Raw genomic sequence first — 16,979 nt, 5'->3', positions numbered from 1 at the left:
TCACTGAGGGTGCAGGGCGCTGGGGGGGGGCGCTGGGCAGCAATGATAGTACCTTATTCTGGCTAAAAATACATCACATATAGCCCCTGGGGGCTATATGGATGTATTTAACCCCTGCCAGGTCTCAGAAAAACAAGAGAAGAAGCCCGCCGAAAAGGGGGCGGGGCCTATTCTCCTCAGCACACAGCGCCATTTTCCCTCACAGAAATGCTGGTGGGAAGGCTCCCAGGCTCTCCCCTGCACTGCACTACAGAAACAGGGTTAAAACAGAGAGGGGGGGCACTTATTTGGCGATATGTATATATATATATTAAAATGCTATAAGGGAAAAACACTTATATAAAGGTTGTCCCTGTATAATTATAGCGTTTTTGGTGTGTGCTGGCAAACTCTCCCTCTGTCTCCCCAAAGGGCTAGTGGGGTCCTGTCCTCTATCAGAGCATTCCCTGTGTGTGTGCTGTGTGTCGGTACGTGTGTGTCGACATGTATGAGGACGATGTTGGTGAGGAGGCGGAGCAATTGCCTGAAATGGTGATGTCACTCTCTAGGGAGTCGACACCGGAATGGATGGCTTATTTAAGGAATTACGTGATAATGTCAACACGCTGCAAGGTCCGTTGACGACATGAGACGGCCGGCAAACAAATTAGTACCTGTCCAGGCGTCTCAAACACAGTCAGGGGCTGTAAAACGCTCATTTACCTCAGTCGGTCGACACAGACACAGACACGGACACTGACTCCAGTGTCGACGGTGAAGAAACAAACGTATTTTCCTTTAGGGCCACACGTTACATGTTAAGGGCAATTAAGGAGGTGTTACATATTTCTGATACTACAAGTACCACAAGAAGGGTATTATGTGGGGTGTGAAAAAACTACTTGTAGTTTTTCCTGAATCAGATAAATTAAATGAAGTGTGTGATGATGCGTGGGTTTCCCCCGATAGAAAATTATTGGCGGTATACCCTTTCCCGCCAGAAGTTAGGGCGCGTTGGAAAACACCCTTTAGGGTGGATAAGGCGCTCACACGCTTATCAAAACAAGTGGCGGTACCGTCTCCAGATAGGGCCGCCCTCAAGGAGCCAGCTGAGAGGCTGGAAAATATCCTAAAAAGGTATATACACACATACTGGTGTTATACTGCGACCAGCGATCGCCTCAGCCTGGATGTGCAGCGCTGGGGTGGCTTGGTCGGATTCCCTGACTGAAATATTGATACCCTTGACAGGGACAGTATTTTATTGACTATAGAGCATTTAAAGGATGCATTTCTATATATGCGAGATGCACAGAGGGATATTTGCACTCTGGCATCAAGAGTAAGTGCGATGTCCATATCTGCCAGAAGATGTTTATGGACACGACAGTGGTCAGGTGATGCAGATTCCAAACGGCACATGGAAGTATTGCCGTATAAAGGGGAGGAGTTATTTGGGGTCGGTCCATCGGACCTGGTGGCCTCGGCAACAGCTGGAAAATCCACCTTTTTTTTACCCCAAATCACATCTCAGCAGAAAAAGACACCGTCTTTTCAGCCTCAGTCCTTTCGTCCCCATAAGGGCAAGCGGGCAAAAGGCCAGTCATATCTGCCCAGGGATAGAGGAAAGGGAAGAAGACTGCAGCAGGCAGCCCATTCCCAGAAACAGAAGCCCTCCACAGCTTCTGCCAAGTCCTCAGCATGACGCTAGGGCCGTACAAGCGGACTCAAGTGCGGTGGGGGGTCGTCTCAAGAGTTTCAGCGCGTAGTGGGCTCACTCGCAAGTGGACCCCTGGATCCTACAAGTAGTATCCCAGGGGTACAGACTGGAGATTCGAGACGTCTCCCCCTCGCAGGCTCCTGATGTCTGCTTTACCAACGTCTTCCTCCGACAGGGAGGCAGTATTGGAAACAATTCACAAGCTGTATTCCCAGCAGGTGATAATCAAAGTACCCCTCCTACAACAAGGAAAGGGGTATTATTCCACACTATATTGTGGTACTGAAGCCAGACGGCTCGGTGAGACCTATTCTAAATGGGAAATCTTTGAACACTTACATACAAAGGTTCAAATCAAGATGGAGTCACTCAGAGCAGTGATAGCGAACCAGGAAGAAGGGGACTATATGGTGTCCCTGGACATCAAGGATGCTTACCTCCATGTCCCAAATTGCCCTTCTCACCAAGGGTACCTCAGGTTTGTGGTACGGAACTGTCACTATCAGTTTCAGACGCTGCCGTTTGGATTGTCCACGGCACCTCGGGTCTTTACCAAAGTAATGGCCGAAATGATGATTCTTCTTCAAAGAAAAGGCGTCTTAATTATCCCTTACTTGGACGATCTCCTGATAAGGGCAAGGTCCAGAGAACAGTTGGAAGTCGGAGTAGCACTATCTCAAGTAGTTCTACGACAGCACGGGTGGATTCTAAATATCCAAAATCGCAGCCGTTTCCGACGACACGTCTGCTGTTCCTAGGGATGGTTCTGGACACAGTCCAGAAAAAGGTGTTTCTCCCGGAGGAGAAAGCCAGGGAGTTATCCGAGCTAGTCAGGAACCTCCTAAAACCAGGAAAAGTGTCAGTGCATCATTGCACAAGAGTCCTGGGAAAAATGGTGGCTTATTACGAAGCGATTCCATTCGGCAGATTCCACGCAAGAACTTTTCAGTGGGATCTGCTGGACAAATGGTCCGGATCGCATTTTCAGATGCATCAGCGGATAACCCTATCTCCAAGGACAAGGGTGTCTCTCCTGTGGTGGTTACAGAGTGCTCATCTTCTAGAGGGCCGCAGATTCGGCATTCAGGATTGGATGCTGGTGACCACGGAGGCCAGCCTGAGAGGCTGGGGAGCAGTCACACAGGGAAAAAATTTCCAGGGAGTGTGATCAAGTCTGGAGATTTTTCTCCACATAAATATACTGGAGCTAAGGGCAATTTACAATGCTCTAAGCTTAGCAAGACCTCTGCTTCAAGGTCAGCCGGTATTGATCCAGTGGGACAACATCACGGCAGTCGCCCACGTAAACAGACAGGGCGGCACAAGAAGCAGGAGGGCAATGGCAGAAACTGCAAGGATTTTTCGCTGGGCGGAAAATCATGTGATAGCACTGTCAGCAGTGTTCATTCCGGGAGTGGACAACTGGGAAGCAGACTTCCTCAGCAGGCACAACCTCCACCCGGGAGAGTGGGGACTTCATCGGGAAGTCTTCCACATGATTGTGAACCGTTGGAAAAGACCAAAGGTGGACATGATGGCGTCCCGCCTGAACAAAAAACTGGACAAGTATTGCGCCAGGTCAAAAGACCCTCAGGCAATAGCTGTGGACGTTCTGGTAACACCGTGGGTGTACCAGTCGATGTATGTCTTCCCTCCTCTGCTTCTCATACCCAAGGTATTGAGAATTATAAGACGTAGAGGAGTAAGAACTATACTCGTGGCTCCGGATTGGCCAAGAAGGACTTGGTACCCGGAACTTCAAGAGATGCTCACAGAGGACTCATGGCCTCTGCCGCTAAGAAGGGACTTGCTTCAGCAAGTACCATGTCTGTTCCAAGACTTACCGCGGCTGCGTTTGACGGCATGGCGGTTGAACGCCGGATCCTAAGGGAAAAAAGGCATTCCGGAAGAGGTCATTCCTACCCTGGTCAAAGCCAGGAAGGAGGTGACCGCACAACATTATCACCACATGTGGCGAAAATATGTTGCGTGGTGTGAGGCCAGGAAGGCCCCATGAAGAAATTTCAACTCGGTCATTTCCTGCAAACAGGAGTGTCTATGGGCCTCAAATTGGGGTCCATTAAGGTTCAAATTTCGGCCCTGTCGATTTTCTTCCAGAAAGAATTGGCTTCAGTTCCTGAAGTCCAGAAGTTTGTCAAGGGAGTACTGCATATACAACCCCCTTTTGTGCCTCCAGTGGCACTGTGGGATCTCAACGTAGTTCTGGGATTCCTAAAATCACATTGGTTTAAACCGCTCAAATCTGTGGATTTGAAATATCTCACAGGGAAAGTGACCATGCTGTTGGCCCTGGCCTCGGCCAGGCGAGTGTCAGAATTGGCGGCGTTTGTCTCAAAAAGCCCATATCTGATTGTCCATTCGGACAGGGCAGAGCTGCGGACTCATCCCCAGTTTCTCCCTAAGGTGGTGTCAGTGTTTCACCCGAACCAGCTTATTGTGGTACCTGCGGCTACTAGGGACTTGGAGGACTCCAAGTTGCTAGATGTTGTCAGGGCCCTGAAAATATAGTTTCCAGGACGGCTGGAGTCAGGAAGACTGACTTGCTGTTATCCTGTATGCACCCAACAAACTGGGTGCTCTTGCTTCTAAGCAGTCGATTGCTAGTTGGATGTGTAGTACAATTCAGCTTGCACATTCTGTGGCAGGCCTGTCACAGCCAAAATATGTAAATGCCCATTCCACAAGAAAGGGGGCTCATCTTGGGCGGCTGCCCGAGGGGTCTCGGCTTTACAACTTTGCCGAGCTCATACTTGGTCAGGGGCACACCCTGACTGAGGAGGACCTGGAGTTCTCTCATTCGGTGCTGCAGAGTCATCCGCACTCTCCCGCCCGTTTGGGAGCTTTGGTATAATCCCCATGGTCCTGACGGAGTCCCCAGCATCCACTTAGGACGTCAGAGAAAATAAGAATTTACTTACCGATAATTCTATTTCTCGTAGTCCGTAGTGGATGCTGGGCGCCCATCCCAAGTGCGGATTGTCTGCAATACTTGTACATAGTTATTGTTACAAAAATCGGGTTATTATTGTTGTGAGCCATCTTGTCAGAGGCTCCGCTGTTATCATGCTGTTACCTGGGTTCAGATCACAGGTTGTACAGTGTGATTGGTGTGGCTGGTATGAGTCTTACCCGGGATTCAAGATCCTTCCTTATTGTGTACGCTCGTCCGGGCACAGTATCCTAACTGAGGCTTGGAGGAGGGTCATAGGGGGAGGAGCCAGTGCACACCACCTGATCCTAAAGCTTTTACTTTTGTGCCCTGTCTCCTGCGGAGCCGCTAATCCCCATGGTCCTGACGGAGTCCCCAGCATCCACTACGGACTACGAGAAATAGAATTATCGGTAAGTAAATTCTTATTTTTCAGTGAGACCTGCTGGCAACAGGCTCACTGCAGCGAGGGACTAAGGGGAGAAGAAGCGAACTCGCCTGCTTGCAGCCGGATTGGGCTTCTTAGGCTACTGGACACCATTAGCTCCAGAGGGATCGACCGCAGGCCCAGCCTTGATGTTCGGTCCCGGAGCCGCGCCGCCGTCCCCCTTACAGAGCCAGAAGCAAGAAGATGGTCCGGAAAATCGGCGGCATGAAGACATCCTGTCTTCACCGAGGTAGCGCACAGCACTGCAGCTGTGCGCCATTGCTCCTCATACACACTTCACACTCCGGTCACTGAGGGTGCAGGGCGCTGGGGGGGGGGGCGCCCTGAGGCAGCAATAAAAACACCTTGGCTGGCTAAAATACCTCAATATATAGCCCCTGGGGCTATATATGAGGTAAATACCCCTGCCAGAATCCCATAAAAAGCGGGAGAATACGCCGCGAAAAAGGGGCGGAGCCTATCTCCTCAGCACACTGGCGCCATTTTTCCCTCACAGCTCGGCTGGAAGGAAGCTCCCTGGCTCTTCCCTGCAATTCTACAGTACAGTAAGAGGGAAAAGAGAGGGGGGGCATTAAAATTGGCACTGTATACAGTATATTATATTGAAAAGCAGCTATTAGGGACATAACTCAGTTAGTCCCTGTATATATATATATATATATAGCGCTCTGGTGTGTGCTGGCATACTCTTACTCTGTCCCCCCAAAGGGCTTTTGTGGGTCCTGTCCTCTGTTGGAGCATTCCCTGTGTGTGTGGAGTGTGTCGGTACGGCTGTGTCGACATATTTGAGGAGGATAATGATGTGGAGGGGGAGCAGATGCCTTTAGCAGGGATGTCACCCCCTGGGGGTCAGACACCTGAGTGGATGGTATTATGGCAGGAAATGAGTGCACGTATAGACTCCTTACATAAAAAATTTGACGACATACCGACTGTGGGACAGCCGAGTCTTCAGCTCGTGCCTGTCCAGGTGTCTCAAAAGTCATCAGGGGCTCTGAAACGCCCGCTATCTCAGGTGGCACAAGTAGATGTCGACACGGATACTGACACCAGTGTCGACGACGATGAGTCAAATTTAATGCCCGTTAAGGCCATTCACTGCATGATTGAGGCAATGAAAGAGGTGTTAAATATTTCTGATTTACATCCAGGTACCACAAAAAAGGGTATTATGTTTGGGGAGAAAAAACTACCTGTAGTTTTTCCCCCGTCAGATGAATTAAATGAAGTGTGTGAAGAAGCGTGGGCTTCCCCTGATAAGAAATTGGTAATTCCTAAGAAGCTACTAATGGCGTTCCCTTTCCCGCCAGAGGATAGGTTACGTTGGGAAACACCCCCGAAGGTGGATAAAGCGCTCACACGTTTGTCTAAAAAGGTGGCACTACCGTCCCAGGATACGGCCGCCCTTAAGGAACCTGTTGATAGAAAGCAGGAGGCGATCCTGAAGTCTGTATATACACACTCAGGCATTATACTCAGACCAGCTATTGCGTCAGCATGGATGTGCAGTGCTGCCGCTGCGTGGTCAGATAAACTGTCAGAAGATATTGACACGTTAGACAGAGACACGATCCTGCTAACAATTGACCATATCAAAGACTCAGTCTTATACATGAGAGATGCACAGAGGGAAATCTGCCGGCTGGCATCTAAAGTAAGTGCATTATCCATCTCTGCTAGGAGATGCTTATGGACTCGCCAGTGGACTGGAGATGCAGATTCCAAAAGGCACATGGAAGTTTTGCCTTATAAGGGGGAGGAATTATTTGGGGATGGTCTCTCCGACCTAGTTTCCACAGCAACGTCTGGGAAGTCAGCATTTTTACCCCATGTCCCCTCACAGCCTAAGAAGGCGCCATTTTATCAGGTTCAGTCCTTTCGGTCCCAGAAAAACAAGCGGGGAAAAGGAGGGTCTTTTCTGTCAAGAGGCAGAGGCAGGGGAAAAAGGCTGCAGCAAACAGCAGGTTCCCAGGAACAAAAGTCCTCCCCCGCTTCCTCTTCCAAGTCCGCCGCATGTCGGTGGGGCTTCACAGGCGGAGCCAGGTACGGTGGGGGCCCGCCTCAGGAATTTCAGCGATCAGTGGGCTCGCTCACAGGTGGACCCCTGGATCCTTCAAATAGTATCTCAGGGATACAGGCTGGAATTCGAGGCGACTCCACCCCGCCGTTTCCTAAAATCCGCCTTGCCGATTGCTCCCTCAGACAGGGAGGCGGTGCTAGCAGCGATTCACAAGCTGTATTCCCAGCAGGTGATAATCAAGGTACCCCTACTTCAACAAGGCCGGGGTTACTATTCCACACTATTTGTGGTGCCGAAACCGGACGGTTCGGTGAGACCCATTTTAAATTTGAAATCCTTGAACACATACATAAAAAAATTCAAGTTCAAGATGGAATCGATCAGGGCGGTTATTGCAAGCCTGGACGAGGGGGATTACATGGTATCCCTGGACATCAAGGATGCTTACCTGCATGTCCCCATTTACAATTCTCACCAGGAGTACCTCAGATTTGTGGTACAGGATTGCCATTACCAATTCCAGACGCTGCCGTTTGGACTCTCCACGGCACCGAGGGTATTTACCAAGGTTATGGCGGAAATGATGATACTCCTTCGAAAAAAGGGAGTTTTAATTATCCCATACTTGGACAATCTCCTAATAAAGGCACGATCCAAGGAACAGTTGTTAGTGGGAGTAGCACTATCTCAGGAAGTGCTGAGCCAGCACGGTTGGATTCTGAATATCCCAAAGTCACAGCTGGTCCCCACGACACGTCTAATGTTCCTGGGAATGATTCTGGACACGGCCCAGAAAAAAGTGTTTCTCCCGGAGGAGAAAGCCAGGGAGTTGTCTTCTCTAGTTAGAGACCTCCTAAAACCAAAACAGGTATCGGTGCATCACTGCACGCGGGTCCTGGGAAAGATGGTAGCTTCTTACGAAGCAATTCCATTCGGCAGGTTCCATGCCAGAATTTTTCAGTGGGACCTGTTGGACAAGTGGTCCGGATCGCATCTTCAGATGCATCGTTTAATAACCCTGTCTCCACGAACCAGGGTGTCTCTTCTGTGGTGGCTGCACAGTGCTCATCTTCTGGAGGGCCGCAGATTCGGCATACAGGACTGGGTCCTGGTGACCACGGATGCCAGCCTACGAGGCTGGGGGGCAGTCACAAAGGGAAGAAATTTCCAAGGACTATGGTCAAGTCAGGAGACTGCCCTTCACATAAATATTCTGGAACTAAGGGCCATTTACAATGCCCTAAGTCAAGCAAAATCCCTGCTCCTACACCAGCCGGTGCTGATCCAGTCAGACAACATCACGGCAGTCGCCCATGTGAATCGACAGGGCGGCACAAGAAGCAGGACGGCGATGGCAGAAGCCACAAAAATTCTCCGATGGGCGGAGAATCATGTACTAGCACTGTCAGCAGTGTTCATCCCGGGAGTGGACAACTGGGAAGCAGACTTTCTCACCAGGCACGACCTCCACCCGGGAGAGTGGGGACTTCATCCAGAAGTCTTCCAAATGATTGTAAATCAATGGGGTCGTCCACAGGTGGACATGATGGCGTCCCGCCTAAACAAAAAACTAGAGAAGTATTGCGCCAGGTCAAGAGACCCTCAGGCGATAGCTGTGGACGCTCTAGTGACACCGTGGGTGTACCGGTCAGTTTATGTGTTCCCTCCTCTACCTCTCATACCAAAGGTATTGAGAATAATAAGAAAGCGAGGAGTAAACACAATTCTCGTGGTTCCGGATTGGCCGAGAAGAGCGTGGTACCCGGAACTTCAAGAGATGATCTCAGAGGACCCGTGGTCTCTGCCGCTCAGACAGGACCTGCTGCAGCAGGGCCCCTGTCTGTTCCAAGACTTACCGCGGCTGCGTTTGAAGGCATGGCGGTTGAACGCCGGATCCTGAAGGAAAAGGGCATTCCGGAGTAAGTCATTCCTACGCTTATTAAAGCCAGGAAAGAGGTCACAGCAACTCATTATCACCGCATATGGCGGAGGTATGTTGCATGGTGTGAGGCCGAAAAGGCCCCAACGGAGGAATTTCAACTAGGTCGATTTCTGCATTTCCTGCAAGCAGGAGTGAATATGGGCCTAAAACTGGGCTCCATTAAGGTACAGATCTCGGCTCTGTCAATTTTCTTTCAAAAAGAACTAGCTTCAGTACCTGAAGTTCAGACATTTGTGAAAGGAGTGCTGCATATTCAGCCCCCATTTGTGCCTCCTGTGGCATCTTGGGATCTCAACGTGATGTTGAGTTTCTTAAAATCACATTGGTTTGAGCCACTAAAAACCGTGGATCTGAAATATCTCACGTGGAAAGTGGTCATGTTATTGGCCTTGGCTTCAGCCAGGCGAGTGTCAGAGTTGGCGGCTTTATCATGTAAAAGCCCTTATCTGATTTTCCATATGGATAGGGCAGAATTGAGGACTCGTCCCCAGTTTCTCCCTAAGGTGGTGTCAGCGTTTCACCTGAACCAGCCTATTGTGGTGCCTGCGGCTACTAAGGATTTGGAGGACTCCAAGTTGCTAGACGTTGTCAGGGCCCTGAAAATATATGTTTCCAGGACGGCTGGAGTCAGAAAATCTGACTCGCTGTTTATCCTGTATGCACCCAACAAGCTGGGTGCTCCTGCTTCTAAGCAGACTATTGCTCGTTGGATTTGTGGTACAATTCAGCTTGCACATACTGTGGCAGGCCTGCCACAGCCAAAATCTGTCAATGCCCATTCCACAAGGAAGGTGGGCTCATCTTGGGCGGCTGCCCGAGGGGTCTCGGCTTTACAACTTTGCCGAGCTGCTACTTGGTCAGGGGCAAACACGTTTGCAAAATTCTATAAATTTGATACCCTGGCTGAGGAGGACCTGGAGTTCTCTCATTCGGTGCTGCAGAGTCATCCGCACTCTCCCGCCCGTTTGGGAGCTTTGGTATAATCCCCATAGTCCTTACGGAGTTCCCAGCATCCACTAGGACGTCAGAGAAAATAAGAATTTACTCACCGGTAATTCTATTTCTCGTAGTCCGTAGTGGATGCTGGGCGCCCATCCCAAGTGCGGTTTATCTGCAATACTTGTACATAGTTATTGTTAACTAAATCGGGTTATTGTTGAGCCATCTGTTGAGAGGCTCTATTGTTTCATACTGTTAACTGTGTTTCATATCACGAGTTGTACGGTGTGATTGGTGTGGCTGGTATGAGTCTTACCCGGGATTCAAAATCCTTCCTTATTGTGTACGCTCGTCCGGGCACAGTACCTAACTGAGGCTTGGAGGAGGGTCATAGTGGGAGGAGCCAGTGCACACCAGGTAGTCTAAGATCTTTCTAGAGTGCCCAGCCTCCTTCGGAGCCCGCTATTCCCCATGGTTCTTACGGAGTTCCCAGCATCCACTACGGACTACGAGAAATAGAATTACCGGTGAGTAAATTCTTATTTTTTATTGAAATTGCTTTGTCGTTGCCACTGCTCCTGCCACTGGCCTCTCTTCACCACTGCTCCCGCCAACTGGCTGCTTTACCCACTGCTCCCACCAACCAGCTGGTCTACTTACTGCTCCCTGCAAACTGGCTGCTCTACCCACTGCTCCCGCCAACTGTCCCCTCTACTCGCCAGCCTCTCTACCCACTGCTCTCGCCACCGACCTATCTACCCACTTCTCCCATCAACTGGCCCCTCTACCTACTGCTCCTGCCAACTGGCCCCATTGCTCCCACCGGGTGTGGTATGTTAGATAGAATAGACTTAGGTCGAAAGTAAGTAGGTCGACATGAAAAAAGGTCGACATGAGTTTTTTTACAATTTTTTGGGTGTCGTTTTCTTTGTAGAGTGACGGGGAACCCCAGTAAAAAAAATGTGAAGAACTCATGTCAACCTTTTGTCATGTCGACCTACTTACTGTCGATCAATAATGGTCGACCTAGACACTGTCGACCTAGAGACCGGATCCCCTCCCACCACCTTCCTCTCTACCCACTTCTCCCACCACCATCCTCTACCCACTATTCCCACCACTGGCCTCTCTACCCACTGCTCCCACCACTGGCCTCTCTACCCACTGCTCCCACCACTGGCCTCTCTACCCACTGCTCCCACCACTGGGCTCTCTACCCACTGCTCCCACCACTGGCCTCTCTACCCACTGCTCCCACCACTGGCCTCTCTACTGCCTGCTAATGTTGCAGTATTTCTGTCACTTGAGTGTCCCTTGTTGAGATACTTCACCATCTAGTATAGCACTGTTACTTTTTCTCCACCACTACAAATGCAATTTGACTGCAATGGTTATTCGTGTCCCTGCTCTATTCCCTACTTTGTGCCTTGTTCTCAGGTGTGTGCTGTGACAGGACGGTGTACAGGTGTGTGCTGTGACAGGACGGTGTACAGGTGTGTGCTGTGACAGGACGGTGTACAGGTGTGTGCTGTGACAGGACGGTGTACAGGTGTGTGCTGTGACAGGACGGTGTACAGAGATGCTGCTGTATGTGGCTGGAGAGAACAGACAGGTGTCAGAGCCTCACACAGCCATAGGGACATCACCAGTCGATGGCAATCTCCCTCTCCCTTCTGAGCCATTACATACATGGCATACATGAATATAGAACCCAGAATAAGTGTCAGGTGGTGCAGTGGCTAGCATTGCTGCTCACAGCTGTCCGCTCACTGGTTCCATTCCAGTGCCCTATCTGTGTTTGTATGTTTGCTTGTGTTTCCTCTGTGTGCTCAGGTTCCCTCCCTCAATCTAAAACCATACTGGTAGGTGAATGGACTTCTGACAAAGAGTAAATCCGAAAATAGAGTGCAAGCTCCTGTGGGTCAGGGACTAAATATTCTCTGTAGAGGGCTTTGTAATGTGTGTGCGCCATATAAACAACTGTTATCTATTTATTACCAGTCATTTATATGGCTCAAACATATTCCGCAGCACTGTACAGAGAATATTTAGCCCATTCACATCAGTCCCTGACCCAGTGGAGCTTACAATCTATATTCCCTATCACATGTACACACAGACACCTTCACGCTAGGGTTAATTTTATTTTTGTTTTGTTGGGAGCCAATTAACCTACCAGTATATTTTTGGATTGTGGGAGGAAACCGGAGTACCCGGAGGAAACCCACGCAAGTACGGGGAGAATATACAAACTCCACACAGTTAGGGCCATGGTGGGAATCGAACCCATGACCTCAGTGCTGTGAGGCAGTAATGCTAACCATTACACCATCCATACTGCTACTGTTAAATATACATTACATACAAAGTAATGTGCAAGTGTACTATGGTGCAGCAGTGAGCTGGTTTATAAACCATGTAAACTAGATTGTTTTATAGAAAGGGACAGGGGAATGTGCATTTAGCTGCAAGTATTATTAGATTATGGTTACACTGTCACCTTCCTGTTATACAGCAATTACACAGCTCAATGATGCACCCTGATACACACATTGCCTCTGCTGCCCTCTGCTGTTCCAAAGTGGAATTATCCAGATGTGACTTATGTAACTGCCAGAGTCACCTGGGGAGAGCAGACGGAGTCTGCGTGCATAGCCGCTATGCCGGATAGTTTGGAAACATTTTTTCTATGACAATAATAGTAATACACAATATGGGGACTTCTTAATAATTATTAAGCTGTTTATGATAGATTCCAGAATAAGCAGGAATTGAAGTGGAAATATTCCTGAGGAAAACTGTGGTGATTCTCTGTCACTGTAATGCATAGTGCCTTCTGTCTGTGGTCAGGTCATGGTTCTGTGGTCTGTATGATGGGTCCTGGGCAGATATAAGAATGACAGCTGATTACTAAGTGAATACGTAGTGCTAGGCTCTCCTTACAGTGAGGGAAGGTGGAACCCACCTATAGTTCGTTCCTTCCCTTTTTGTTTGAAGAGAGAAGTCACTTTCTATTTTGTAAGATGCCCACATATGGTAGGGAAGAAAGAGACTGGTGTTTGTGTGTGTGTATATATAGATATATGTGTGTATATAGATATATTATATAGATATGTGTGTATAGATATATATAGATGTAACCTAGAACATAGAAACAGAGGGCCGGTTGTAATGCCGCCTAAGTTCGGCGGGCGTGTGGGATGCCGGCCGAATTTGGATGTTTTTTTTTTTAAAGGGGCAATCACTTACAAGGCAAAACCATGCTGACATCCCGCATGGCCGCCAAACTGGGGCGACATTACATCCGGCCCATAGAATTTTGTGGCAGATAAAAATCACTTGGCCCATCTAATCTGCCCTAAACACATGTACACGCACACCTATACACTAGGGTTATTTTTTTTATTTTTTTGTTGGGAGCCAAGTATTGTATCAGTATATTTTTGGAATGTGGGAGAAAACTGTAGGAAAACCCGTAGGAAACCCACGCAAGCACAGGGAGAATATACAAACTCCACACAGGAGCCTTGGTGGGAATTGAACCCACGACCTCAGTGCTGTGAGGCAGTAATACTAACCATTACACCATCCATACTGTGTGTGTGTGTATGTATGTATGTATGTATGTATGTATGTATGTATGTATGTATGTATGTATGTATGTGTGTATATATATATATATATATATATATATATATATATGTGTGTGTGTGTGTGTATATATATATATATATATATATATGTGTGTGTGTGTGTATATATATATATATATATATATATATATATATATATATATGTATATGTATATATATATATATCATTAATATATGTGTATGAGTGTGTTTGGATATGTAGTGTTCACTCTAGGAGCTTTTGGGCCGGGTGCTTATCACTGGGTATGGCACATTTTTTGAATTTTAGACATGGCACATCTCTATGTTTATGTGGTACAGTATATAATGAATTGTGGACACTACTGTGATGCATAGTATTATATGTATATAATTAAATCTTACCCAGTCAATCACCCACATCCCCTTAATTACCCCACAACCTCTCCCCATGCATCAGACCACCCAAATGCCCCGTGAAGGCCCATTAAACAACCTCACGTACCCCGTTATTGCCTGTCAGTCCTCCCCACATGCCTCTCAGACCACCCCAGATGAGCCTTCAATGCCCATCAGGCCACCTCACAGTCCCCCACATATAAATACGTGTGTGTGCGCGTGTATGTGTGTGTATGTGTGTGTATATATATATATATATATATATATATATATATATATATATATATGTATGTATATATTGTATGAGCATGTATGTGTGCTTATATATGAGTGTAGGTGTTGCTATGTGCTACTGGAGTATTATGCTTTGTCAGCATATTCATCCCATTGAGAACAAGGGTCGCTAGAGGCTTAGCAGTTTAGTAATCGCTTATAGGAAGCTTCTGACTATTATTCTCTGTCTGACCTGCAAGGAGGAGCTACTGCTGGTGACCTATGAGCAAGGAGGTGTCTGCACAGTGCTGTTTGTATTGGGGAAGCTTGTGCTTCAGTGCTAGTTCCCCTTTAAGCAGCAGTGGTATACTGTGAACACGTGTGTTTCGGAGACGGGTGGGGAGGGGGTTGCGGGAGCGGATAATGTAGCCTGTTGTGGCTCCACGCAGCTATATACTGTTACAGCACTTACACCAACTGTACTCTGTAGTCACCATCATTATGTCGGGGTGTGAAGGGCAGTAAATAATTGTGCATTAAGTTTTGCTTCCTGAAAACTTCCAGATGTGATCGTTGCACAGGTAGATTCCGGTGTATTCTCCCAGGTAGGTGACCTGCACGTTGCAGTCTGTTGAGCTGTGTTTGGTAGGAGCGGGTTGCATAGGACACCTGCAGGTGTCACACAGAGGCTGTAGTGTATTCAGGGCTCAGTGTTTGAGGAGGTAAAGGCAGGAGGTGTGTACCTGGCTGCACGTGACACAGGGCAGGTTAGTTCCCTCCCAGTTCAGAGACGCAGCTTCAGGTTGCAAGGTCAGAAACAAAAGCCTCCTCTATTCTGTACTTCTGCTTCCTGGACTCTCTCCCTCCCCGTCCTCCTTCCACTTCAAGTCTTGTGCTGCTCCGTTGCTACCAATGGCATAAGTGGGCAACTCACAGATCTGCCCAGAGATGCAATGCTGGTGCAAGGAGGGCAGGGAGCCGTCCCTGTAAGAATGGCATTACAGGTGAGTCAGTGGGGGGTGGGGGGGTAGGGCACCTGTTCTGTGTTTGGTATACACAGCTGTTACAGAGTGTGCCGAATACTGCTGTGTACATAGTACAAGTCATGCATGCACAATTGCTTGTAGCGTTGTGTGTATCTCCTGCAAGTGGAGTATATTACATGGTGTTTATTTAGTGGTTGTAATTCTATTCCATATTGTACATATTTTTTGTATGCATATAGTGCTGATGACGTATATACCCCTGTATAGGAGTGTAGAATACCACTATGGATTCATTTGTTTAGTGTATATATAGTAATCCAGGTGTATACAGTGCAGGACGTATAGATAGGTGATACTCGGGTTGAAGATTTGCATTTGTTGGGCTGATCATTACCTACAGAGTTTATTACTGTGCGACTGATTGTGTTCTGTTTATGTCGGCACAAAGGGATGTGATGTATATACACTAATTATATAGAGCAGTGGTGGGACGTAGTGTCAGTGTTGTATCAGTTGCTCTGTATAAGCCTTTTATTTGTGAGTATCCTATTGGATGGAAATTAAATGTCCATGTAGATATGTATCTTGTGAGTGATCAAAGTGCTGTAACCGGCTGTTTGCATAGAACCTGTTGTAAAGCTAGATTGCTGTTCAGACATCACTCTCCCTTTGTAGGGAACGTTAAACTAGAACACTGCAGGCTGCTTAGGATCAGTCCCTACAGTATAGCTTATAGCCCAGACATTAGTGGAACGTCTGTGGCCTGGTGTCTGTATACAGTTTTACAAAGATATAACTTTTATTACTGACACAATTTAACTGACGGTACTCGCTAGTCTTCTAAAGAATAACTCCTAAAGACTGTTTAGTCATCCAAGTTTTGGTCTTTCGACCTTTATCAAAAACATATGTTCTTGATAAAGGTCGAAAGACCAAAATGTTGGACGGCTAAATAGTCTTTGGGTTCTATTCAATTCAGCGCAATGTGAATAGAGCTTGGAAGTAGGTACCAGAGCAATTCAATTGACTGTGCTGTTATGTCTGACTAGAGAAATCCGACTAAAGTAGTGCCGCGATGCTGTTCTCTGTCTTTAGTGCGGCACAAATAGCATCGTGGCTAGCACTTAAGTCGGAGAATTAAGAGGTTACCGCGACTAAACACCCAGGCAAGAGAAGTGTCATTTCTCGACTAAGTGCAGGACGCAAAAGGGACAATTAAATAGCTCCGGACCTCCTTCCCGTCACTTTTCAGATCACCTTGAATTGAATCGAGCCCTTTGAGTCATTATTTTGAAGACCTATGAGTGTTGCCAGTTACAGTGCACATTATTTGGTCTATTTTTGACTTGGGAGGGCACCAGGGTGAGTTGTTGGTGATATTGTGTGGAGTGCCGGCCTGTTTTGTGTGTTTGTGTGTGTGTGTGTGTGTATGCGTGTGTGTGTTTGTATATGTATGTATGTATCTATCTATCTATCTATATATATATATATATATATATATATATATATATATATATATATATAAATATATAAAATGTATATAGTCTTCATTTTAGCACCCTGCACCTCTCACGACCTGTGCTGCTCCTCTTTCCTGCTCTGGTGCTTCTAGCACACTCTGGTCTGTATCTTTTTGCCGATACGTTGCAGTACTAACCTGATGCCTTGAATGATGTGTTAAGCCTTATTAACAAGATTACATAAGATTCATATTTAAGAATTTGGAGAGTGCCTTTTGTTTGAGATATATATATATATATATATATATATAT

At 47.4% G+C, this 16,979-nt stretch overlaps 1 protein-coding gene across 2 annotated transcripts in view; it reads left to right on the top strand.

The window, feature by feature from the left end:
- Positions 1-16,979, top strand: part of RAB11FIP3 (RAB11 family interacting protein 3) — a 121,459-nt gene that overhangs the window by 67,905 nt on the left and 36,575 nt on the right. The gene's annotated exons all lie outside the window — the stretch shown is intronic.

This window comes from Pseudophryne corroboree, chromosome 7 (genome assembly GCF_028390025.1).
Source record: "Pseudophryne corroboree isolate aPseCor3 chromosome 7, aPseCor3.hap2, whole genome shotgun sequence".
NCBI lineage: Eukaryota > Metazoa > Chordata > Amphibia > Anura > Myobatrachidae > Pseudophryne > Pseudophryne corroboree.
The sequence above is the reverse complement of the archived record's forward strand: the minus strand, read 5'-3'. Positions and strand labels throughout refer to the sequence as shown.